This window comes from Myotis lucifugus, unplaced genomic scaffold (genome assembly GCF_000147115.1).
Source record: "Myotis lucifugus unplaced genomic scaffold, Myoluc2.0 scaffold_167, whole genome shotgun sequence".
Lineage (NCBI taxonomy): Eukaryota > Metazoa > Chordata > Mammalia > Chiroptera > Vespertilionidae > Myotis > Myotis lucifugus.
The window spans coordinates 159,539-170,722 of record NW_005871215.1 but is presented as its reverse complement, the minus strand read 5'-3'; the positions used below and the strand labels follow the sequence as shown (position 1 = coordinate 170,722).

Here is an 11,184-nt window from a genome sequence, read left to right as displayed (position 1 = left end):
TTTTTTTCTCCCCAAAATTCCTTTTAAATTTCATTTTTTTATTTAAAGTATTACAAATAGTAGTACATATGTCTCCTTTTTTTCCCCATTGACCTTCCCCCGGCCTCCCCTACCCCCCAGCACATGCCCTCACCCCCCCCCCCCCCAGTGTCTTGTGTCCATTGGTTATGCTTATATGCGTGCATACAAGTCCTTCAGTTGATCTCTTACCTCCCTTCCCCAAATTCTCCCCAGCCTTCATGCTGTAATTTGACAATCTGTTCGATGCTTTTCTGCCTCTGTATCTATCTTTTTGTTCATCAGGTTATAATGTTCTTTATTATCCATAAATGAGTGAGATCATGTGGTATTTTTCTTTCACTGACTGGCTTATTTCACTTAACATAATGCTCGCCAGTTCCATCCATGCTGCTGCAAATGGTAAGAGTGCCTTCTTTTTTACAGCAGTGTAGTATTCCATTGTGTAGATGTACCACAGTTTTCTAAACCACTCATCCGTTAATGGGCATTTAGGCTGTTTCCAAATCTTAGCTATTGTAAATTGTGCTGCTATGAACATAGGGGTGCATATATCCTTTCTGATTGGTGTTTCTGTTCCTAGAAGTGGTATTACTGGATCAAATGGAGTTCCATTTTAAATTTTTGAGGAAACGCCATACTGTTTTCCACAGTGGCTGCACCAGTCTGCATTCCCACCAGCAGTGAAGGAGGGTTCCTTTTTCTCTGCATCCTCTCCAGCGCTTGTCTTTTGTTGATTTGTTGATGTGTTGATGATAGCCATTCTCACAGGTGTGAAGTGGTACCTCATTGTTTTGATTTGCATGTCTCAGATGATTAGTGACTTTGAGCATGTTTTCATATATCTCTTGGCCTTCTGTATGTCTTCTTTGGAATAGTGTCTATTTAGGTCCTTTGCCCATTTTTTGATTGGATTGTCTATCTTCCTTTTGTTAAGTTGTATGAGTTCCCTGTAAATGGTGGAGATGAAACCCTTATTGGAGATATCATTGGCGAATATGATCTCCCATGCAATTGGCTTTCTTGTTGTTTTGTTGATGGTTTCCTTTGCTGTGCAGAAGCTTTTTATTTTGATGTAGTCCCATTTGTTTATTTTCTCCTTAATCTCTCTTGCCCTAGGATCTGTGTCTGTGAAGATATTGCTATGACATATGTCTGCATTTTTGCTGCCTATGGAGTCTTGTAGGATTTTTATGGTTTACCGTCTTACATTTAAGTCCTTTAGCCATTTTGAGTTTGTTTTTGTGTATGGTGTAAGTTGGTGATCTAGTTTCATTTTTTTTGCATGTATCTGACCAAATTTCCCAGCACCATTTATTAAAGAGACTGTCTTGATTCCATTGTATGCTCTTGCCTCCTTTGTCAAATATTAATTGAGTATAATGGCTTGGGTCAATTTCTGGGTTCTCTATTCTGTTCCATTGGTCTATATGTCTGTTCTTGTTCCAGTACCAGGCAGTTTTGAGAACCATGGCGTGGTAATATAGCTTGATGTCTGCTATTGTGATCCTTCCAACTTTGTTCCTCTTTCTCAGGATAGCTGTGGCTATTCGGGGTCTTTTTTTTTATTCCAGATGAATTTTTGGAGAGTTTGTTTGAGATCTTTGAAATATGCCATTGGTATTTTAATATGTATTGCATTGAATCTATAGATTGCTTTAGGTAGTATGGACATTTTAATGAGGTTGATTCTACCAATCCATGGTATGTTCTTCCATTTGTTTATGTCTTCCTCTATCTCTTTTTTCAATGTCCTGTAGTTTTCCGAGTACAGGTCTTTTACGTCCTTGGTTAAGTTTACTCCTAGGTATCTTAATTTTTTTTCGTGCAATGGTAAATGGGATTGTTTTTTTAATTTCTCTTTTTGTGAGTTCATTATTGGTGTATAAAAAGGCCATAGATTTCTGGGTGTTAATTTGTATCCTGCCACATTGCCAAATTCATTTATTAGGTCTAGTAGTTTTTTGATGGAGTTTTTGGGGTTTCCTATGTACAGTATCATGTCATCTGCGAATAAGGACAGTTTTACTTCTTTTCCAATTTGGATGCCTTTTATTTCTTCTTGTCTGATCGCTATGGCTAGTACTTCTAGTACTGTGTTGAACAGGAGTGGTGAAAGTGGGCATCCTTGTCTTAGGGGAAATGGGTTTAGTTTTTGCCCATTGAGTATGATGTTGGCTGTAGGTTTGTCATATAGGGCTTTAATTATGTTGAGGTATGATCCCTCTATTTCCACTTTGCCGCGAGTTTTTATCAATAAAAGGTGTTGGATTTTGTCAAATGACTTTTCTGCATCAATTGGTATGATTATATGATTTTTGTCTCTCAGTTTATTTATGTGATGTATCACATTTATTGATTTGCGGATATTGTACCATCCTTTCATCCCCAGAATAAATCCCACTTGGTCATGATGTATGATCTTTCTAATGCATTGCTGAATCCAATTTACTAGAATTTTGAGGATTTTAGCATCTATGTTCATGAAGGATATTGGCCTGTAGTTCTCGTTTTTTGTGGTGTCTTTATCTGGTTTTGGGATTAGGGTAATGCTGGCTTCATAGAAAAAGCTTGGAAATGTACCTTCCTCTTTAATTTTTTGGAATAGTCTGAGAAGGATAGGTTTCAGTTCTTCTTTGAATGGTTGGTAGAATTCCCCTGTAAAGCTGTCCAGACCAGGGCTTTTGTTTGCTGGAAGATTTTTGATCGCTGTTTCAATTTCTTCAGTAGTTACAGCCTAGTCAGGCTTTTTTATTCTTCTTGGTTGAGTTTTGGGAACTTGTATTTTTCTAAGGATATGTCCATTTCATCTAGGTTGTCCATTTTGTTGGAATAGAGTTGTTCATAGTATTTTTTCATAATCATTTGTATTTCTGTGGGATTCTCTTTCATTTCTGATTTTGTTTATTTGAGTCCTCTCTCTTTGCTTCTTGGTGAGCCTGGCTAGAAATTCATCAAACTTGTTTATCCTTTCAAAGAACTAGCTCTTGATTTTGTTGATCTTTTGTATTGTTATTTTTGGTCACTATGTTGTTTATCTCCGTTCTGATCTTTATTATTTCCTTTCTTCTGCTTACACTGGGCGTTTATTGTTGCTCTCTTTCTGACTCTTTGAATTGTAGGTTTAGATAATTTATTACCATTTTTTCTTGTTTTTTGAGGTAGGCCTGTAGAGCTATGAACTTCCCTCTCAAGACTGCTTTCACTGTGTCCCATAGATTTTGGATTGTTGTGCTTTCAATGTCATTTGTTGCCATGATGCTTTTTATTTCTTCTTTGATCTCTTTGGTAACCCAATCATTGTTTAATAGCATGCTATTTAGCCTCCAGGTGTTTTATTTTTTTAAATTGCTTTTATTGTAGTTGATTTCTAGTTTTATGCCATTGTGATCTGAGAAGATGCTTGATATGATTTCTATCTTCTTGAATTTGAAGAGACTTTGCCTGTGTCCCAATATATGGTCTATCTTTGAAAATGACCCATGTGCACTTGAGAAGAATGTATATTCTGTGGCTTTGGGGTGAAAAGTTCTGAAGATGTCAGTTAATTCCATCTGATCTAGTGAATCATTTAGGATTGATGTTTCTTTGCTGATTTTCTGTTTAGAGCATTTGTCTAGTGGTGATAGTGGGATATTAAAGCCCCTACTATGACTGTATTGCTGTCAGTCTCTCCCTTGGTATCCTCCAGAAGTTTTTTTTATGTATTTGGGTGCTTCTGTATTGGGTGCATATATGTTTACCAGAGTTATATCTTCTTGTTGAATTGCTCCCTTTAGTATTATGAAGTGGCCTTCCTTATCTCATGTTATGGCCCTCACTTTGAGGTCTAATTTGTCAGATTTAAGTATTGCTACCCCAGCTTTTTTCATTTCTATTCACCTGAAAAACCCTTTCCATCCCTTCACCATCAGTCTGTGTGAGTCCTTTGTTCTGAGGTGGGTTTCCTCTAGACAGCAGATATATGGGTCATGTCTTCTTATCCATTCAGCTACCCTTTGTCTTTTGATTGGGGCATTTAATCCATTTACATTTAAAGTTATTATTGAAAACTACTTGATTGTCACCATTTTTTTTCTTTATGCCTGTGTTCCTTCTTCCCTTCCTATTTCTTCTTTTTACAACAGACCCTTTAGCATTTCTTGCATTGCTGGTTTGGTGGTGATAAACTTTCTTAGTTCTTTTTTGTCTGTGAAGCTCCTGATTTCACCTTCAATTTTGCTTGATAGCCTTGCTGGGTGCAGTATTCTTGGATTCAGACCCTTTCTTTGCATGACTTTCTATATTTCATTCCATTCCCTTGTGGCCTGATGTGTTTCTGTAGAGAAATCAGTCACTAGTCTGATGGGGGATCCTTTGTAGGTAACTTGCTGTCTCTTTCTGGCTGCTTTTAAGATTCTTACTTTGTTGGTGGTGTTTGCCAATTTAATTATAATGTGCCTTGGCGTCCATCTTTTGGGGTTCATTTTGTTTGGGACTCTGTGAGCTTCTTGGACTTGTGTGAATTTTTTCTTGGACTTGTGTGAAAGTTTTCTGTCATTATTTCTTCAAACAGGTTTTCTATACCTTGCTCAGTTTCCTCTCCTTCTGGCACCCCTATTATGAGGATGTTGTTTCATTTCGTATTGTCCCAAAGTTCCCTTAGGCCACCGGTTCTCAACCTGTGGGTCGCGCCCCTTTGGTGGTCGAATGACCCTTTCACAGGGGTCGCCTAAGACCATCCTGTATATCAGATATTTACATTATGATTCATAACAGTAGCAATATTACACTTATGAAGTCCCAACGAAAATAATTTTATGGTTGGGTCACAACATGAGGAACTGTATTTAAAAGGCCAGAAGGTTGAGAACCATTGCCTTAGGCTCTCCTCTTGTTTTTTACGTTTTTTTTTTCTAGATCAGTGATGGCGAACCTTTTGAGCTCAGTGTATCAGCATTTTGAAAAACCCTCACTTAACTCTGGTGCCTTGTCATATATAGAAATTTTTTGATCTTTGCAACCATAGTAAAACAAAGATTTATATTTTTGATATTTATTTTATATATCTAAATGCCATTTAACAAAGAAAAATCAACCAAAAAAATGAGTTCGCGTGTCACCTCTGACGCGCGTGTCATAGGTTCTCCATCACTGTTCTAGATGCTGCTATGCTTGGGTATTTTTTCCTGACTTGTCTTCTAGCTCACTAATGCGGTCCTCCGCTTCTTCTAGTTTACTGTTGATGTTTTCTATTGAGTTCTTTATTGCAGTGATGTCATTTTTCATTTCTTCTTGGTTCTTCTTCATTTCCTCTTGGTTCTTCTTCATTTCCTCTTTGTTCTTACACATATTGTTGAATTTGTCTTCCAACCTTTTCAGTGACCTTATGACCATTTCTCTGAATTCTTTCTCTGACATATTGCTTGCCTCCATTTTGTTTACTTCCTTTTCTGGCGATGCCTCCTTTTCTTTTGTATGCAGGCTGTTCTTTGTCTCCCCATGATCTCTACTCTCCAGGTGTCTGGCTATGTAGCTCGCTCTCTCCTGTGTTGACTCTCACTAGGCAATATCTATCCTTTCCATCCGCAGATTGCCTCACCAGCTGTGTTTAATTCACCAATTCTGGGTGGGTATTGTTCGATTCAGTTGTTCCTTCTATCTGCTCTGTGAGAAGGTGCAGGGCCCGTCCTAATATTCAGCGCAGCTTTGTCTCCCCCTGGATAGACTTTTTAGGCGCCCGCGGTCGGGGAGGCTGAAATCCCGGTGTTCTTGGTTTTCGCAGCTGAGGCAGCTGGTCCCTGGGTGATGCGTTTGTAGGGTCCCAGGAGGTATCCGAGGTCTCCCCTGTTGAAGGTAAAGCTGGGCTTCTGATCACAACTGGTCTCCCCTTCAAGATGGCGCGGTCTCTGCGGCAGAGCCAGCCACTCCGGGAGAGATTTTAGCAGCAGTAGAGGCTGCCTGGCCAGGGGAGCCCGGTCCGCCAGTCCCCAACAGTCCCCTGGAATATAGCTGTTCCTCTCTCACAAATACAGACACTCCCCGCACGTCCACGCGCTCTCCTTTCATTCTCTCACTCACACAGTATTTTGCAGCCTACCGTCCCATCAGCAGCCATCTAGGATCTCCTTTATAGTATGTTTTAATGTCTGGTTGGGTTATTCTGTCTTTCTAGTTTTTCTTCTTCTTTTTTTAAAAATTAAGTCTTTATTGTTCAGATTATTACAGTTGTTCCTCTTTTTCCCCCCCATAGCTCCCCTCCACCCGGTTCCCACCCCACCCTCTGCCCTTACCCCCACCACTGTCCTCATCCATAGGTGTACGATTTTTTTCCAGTCTCTTCCCGCACCCCCTGCACCCCTTTCCCCCCGAGAATTGTCAGTCCACCCCCTTTCTGTGCCCCTGATTCTATCATATTCACCAGTTTATTCTGTTCATCAGATTATTTATTCACTTGATTTTTAGATTCACTAGTTGATAGACGTGTATTTGTTGTTCATAATTTGTATCTTTACCTTTTTCTTCTTCTTCCTCTTCTTAAAGGATACCTTTTAGCATTTCATATAATACTGGTTTGGTGGTGATGAACTCCTTTAGCTTTTTCTTGTCTGTGAAGCTCTTTATCTGACCTTCAATTCTGAATGATAACTTTACTGGGTAAAGTAATCTTGGTTGTAGGTTCTTGCTATTCATCACTTTGAATATTTCTTGCCACTCCCTTCTGACCTGCATAGTTTCTATTGAGAAATCAGCTGACAGTCGTATGGGTACTCCCTTGTAGGTAACTGACTTTTTTTCTCTTGCTGCTTTTAAGATTCTCTCTTTGTCTTTTTCTCTTGGCATTTTAATTATGATGTGTCTTGGTGTGGTCCTCTCAGGATTCCTTTTGTTTGGGGTTCTCTGTGCTTCCTGGACTTGTAAGTCTATTTCTTTCACCAGGTAGGGGAAGTTTTCTGTCATTATTTCTTCAAATAGATTTTCAATATCTTGCTCTCTCTCTTCTTCTGGCACCCCCATAATTCAGATGTTGGTACGCTTGAAGTTGTCCCAGAGGCTCCTTACACTATCTTCATATTTTTGGATTCTTTTTCCTTTTTGTTTTTCATGATGGGTGTTCTTTGCTTTCTCGTATTTCAAATCTTCGACTTGATTCTTGGGATCCTCTAGTCTGCTGTTGGATCTCTGTATAATATTCTTTATTTCAGTCAGTGTATGCTTAATTTCTAGTTGGTCCTTTTTCATATCCTCGAGGGTCTCACTAGATTTATGGAGGGTCTCACTAAATTTATCGGCGGTTTCTAGAAGATTCTTGAGTAACCTTATAACCGTGGTTTTGAACTCTATATACAGTAGTTTGCTTTCCTCCATTTCTGTCATTTGTGACCTGTTTCTTTGTCTCCACATTTTTTATGCTTCCCTGTGTTGATAGAGTGGCTTTCTGTGCTATGTGTCCTATAGGGCCCAATGGCTCAGCCTCCCCAATTACCTGAGGTGGACACTCTTGGTGCACCCCTTTGTGGGCTTTGTGCACAGTCTTGTTGTAGTTAAGCCTTGATTGTTGTAGGTATCACTGGGAGGAATTGACCTCCAGGCCAATTGGCTGTGAGAATCAGCTGTGTCTACAGTGCGAGAACTTCTGTGCTTGAGATACCTTCTGGGGCAAGACTTGCTTCAGTGGGGCTTTGGTGCTCACTGAGTCTGCCCCCTGAGTGTGTCCTTTATGGATCTGAGGAGTTGTAATCTGGATGGTCCCACTCTGACAACTGGGTACACTGGCTCTTGGATCTCTAAGGAGGTTCTAATTTAGCCTCTGCCTGAGGCTACCCTGCAGGAGCTACGGAGAGATCTGCAGATTCCTCTTCTTTGTTTGGGGTTTGGAGGTGCCCAGATGAGGCCCAGCTGTGAAGCAATGCAAGCTGCTGTGGGGCTTTGGGCCATCTTTGGGATGTTCTGGGTCTCTCTGACCCAGCTGGAGTTAGGTAATTTTAGATTGCAAAGGGTCAGGTCATTCATATGTAAAAGCCTCTGTGCACAGCTTGGGTGGGGTAGGGTCTCGGGGAATCAACAGGGCAGAGCAAACAGCTATGGCTGATCCTCAGTCCTGCCCTAAGAGGCCCCAGGTCTCAGTGTTCCTTGGTATTCGCTGTAAGCACTTCTGAGAGAAAGCCGCCCTCGAGTTCCGACCGATGCCGGACAGTCCAGTTTCTCTTCGTATGAGTCTGGGTCCCCAGAGACTCGCCCGGAACTAGAGTTCAGAGCAGTCGGGAGCTTGAGACTCCCTCCGATTGAAAAAGACAACCATGTCCTCAATTGCCAGCCCTTTCTGTGTGCACCTCTGAACCTCTGCACTTTACTTCCGCACCTCCTCTGAGTCTCAGTGTGCTTTTCTCTTTCCTTCTACTTGTAGAATTTCCACTCAGCCAGCCTTCCTGTGGTTCTAGATGGTGTCCGTTTTGTCTTTTAGTTGTATTTTTGAAGGGGTTGTGCGGGGCAGCAATTTCTGGTGTTTACCTATGCCGCCATCTTCATCAGTCTCTCTAGTTTTTCTTCTTATAGTAGTTTATTGACTAATCTTTTTTGTTTGTTTTTCCATATAAACTTGAATATAATTGTCTAGCTCCATAAAATAGTTCAGTGGTATTTTTATTGGGATTCCTTTAAATATTTAATCTAATCTAGGGAGAACTGACATCTTCATGATGTTTAATTGTCCTAGCCAAGAGCAAATTTATTTCAGTTAGTTGAAATTTATTATTGTGTTCTTCTGAAGAGTTCTAAAACTTTATGTAGTTTTGACACATTTCTTGTTTATTCCCAAATACTTAATCTTCTTCCTTGCTTTTGTAAATGTTTTTCCCCATTTTGTTCTCTACCTCGTTATTGTTTGTTTATGAAGCCTATCAACACTTACATGTTGATTTTATATCCTGCTAACTTATTCAAGTCTTATCTTTGAGTTAGTTTTATTATGAATTACCTAGTATTTCTCAGGCATACTATCATATCATCTACAAATACAGATGACCTCTTACCAGTTATTATGCCTGTAACTGATTTGTCTATTTGCACTGGCAAGCACCTCCAATACAGTATTGAATAGTTTTGAGGATAGTGGGCATCCTTGCCTTGTTCCTGATCATAGTGGAAATGTCTCTCCTGTATTTTCATTAAGAAGCCAGGTTTAGGATTAAGGAATGTCTATTCTATAATTTAAGGAGGTATCCATCAGTTTTTATTTCCCTGATTTTTTTTTTAAATCAGCCATAATATTTAAAATTGTCAAAGGTTTTTAGCATCTCTGGAGATAATTTTTTGTCACTTTGCTCTCTTAATGGCTTTCCTAATCTTGAACCACCCATCATTTCTGGAATAAAGTCCTCTTGATCTTTGTTTGTGTAGGTGGTAGTGTATTCTATTTGTTAATAGTGTATGTAGTTCTTACTCGGGGAGATCTATTCATAAGTTATATAAATGTCTAACCACTGTACTCTATACCTGAAACTAATATAATATTGACTGTCAACTGTAATTGAGGGAATAAAGCACATACACAAAATAAGAAATGACCAAGGAAAAGTAAGCACTGAAACAGTGAAATTAAAAAATAAACAACCATTTTGTGAACCTCTATGCAAGTAAATTTGAAAACATACATGAAAGAAATAATTTCTTATGAAAATACAGATTATCAAAACTAATCCCAACAGAGATAGGAAATTTAAACAGGCTGATTTCTATATAGGAAACAGATAGTTATCAAAGAACTACCCCAGAAAAAAGGTACAGGCCTAGATGGTTTCACAGGAGAATTCTACCCAGACTTCAAAAACCAGATAATTCCACTATCCCAGAGCATTGTAAATCAAGGAAACTGTCTTAATTTTTTTATGAGTTAGGGTAACATTGATATGTAACCTAATAAAGACATTACAAAACAAAATTACAGCACCATTTGTAGAAGTATGTCTTTTCTCCCATTGAATTATTTTGGTAACTTTGTTGAACATTATTTGACTGTGTAAGTGTGTGTCTCTTTCTGAACTCTGTTCTATGTCATTGATCTGTATGTCTTTCTTGACACCAATATCATGCTGTTTTGATTTCTCTAACTTTATGGTAAGTTTGATTCATGTAGCGCAGGTCCTCTACTGCTGCAGTCTTTTGCAGCAAGGTTCAGGAATCTGGAGAAGGGGCTGCGACATAAACAGATACACTAGACAAGAAATATAAATTTGGAAGGTATGGGGAACCAGGCGTATCACTTCCCTCTAGTGGAGAAGCTCTCTGAATTTCCAGACCCAAGGCTTTTTATTTACTACTAGTGGCCCCGGGCACGAAATTCGTGCACATTAAAAGGGACTTAATTAGGGAAATTTTTTATACTAGAGGCCCGGGCACAAAAATTTGTGCACTCGGGTGGGAGAGAGGGTCCCTCAGCCCGGCCTGTGCCCTCTCGCAGTCTGGGACCCCTCAGGAGATAACGACCTGCTGGCTTAGGCCTGCTCCCAGGTGGCAGAGGGCAGGCCCAATCCCTAGGTGCAGCCCCTGGTCGGGCTCAGAGCAGGGCCAATTGGGGAGTTGGGGCGCCGCCCCCTGTCATGCACAGTGCATGGCGGATCGGGAGGTTGCGATACCACCCCTAGTCACGCTCAGGGTAGGGCCGATTGGGGGGTTGGGGCACCGCCCCCTGTCACACTCAAGGCAGGGCCAATAGGGAAGTTGCAGCGCCACCCCCTGTCATGCACAGAGCAGGGCCCATCAGGGGGGTTGGGGCTCCATACCCTGTCACACACAGAGCAGGGCCGATCAGGGGGTTGAGGAGCTCCCCCCTGTCACGCACAGAGCAGGGCCCATCAGGGGGGTTGGGGCTCCGTACCCTGTCACACACAGAGCAGGGCCCATCAGGGGTTTGGGGAGCTCCCCCCTGTCATGCACAGAGCAGGGTCAATCAGGGGTTTGGGGAGCTCCCCCCTGTCACGCACAGAGCAGGGCCAATCAGGGGGTTGAGGAGCTCCCCCCTGTCATGCACAGAGCAGGGCCAATCAGGGGGTTGAGGAGCTCCCCCCTGTCACTCACAGAGTAGGGCCAATAGGGGAGTTGGGGCACCGCCCCCTGTCACACACAGAGCAGGGCGGATCAGGGGGTTGGGGCGCCGCCACTGTCACACTCAGGGCAGGGCCGATGGGG

General features: G+C 41.2%; 1 protein-coding gene across 3 annotated transcripts in view; it reads left to right on the top strand.

The window, feature by feature from the left end:
* Positions 1 to 11,184, top strand: part of CEP83 (centrosomal protein 83) — a 133,144-nt gene that overhangs the window by 89,728 nt on the left and 32,232 nt on the right. The gene's annotated exons all lie outside the window — the stretch shown is intronic.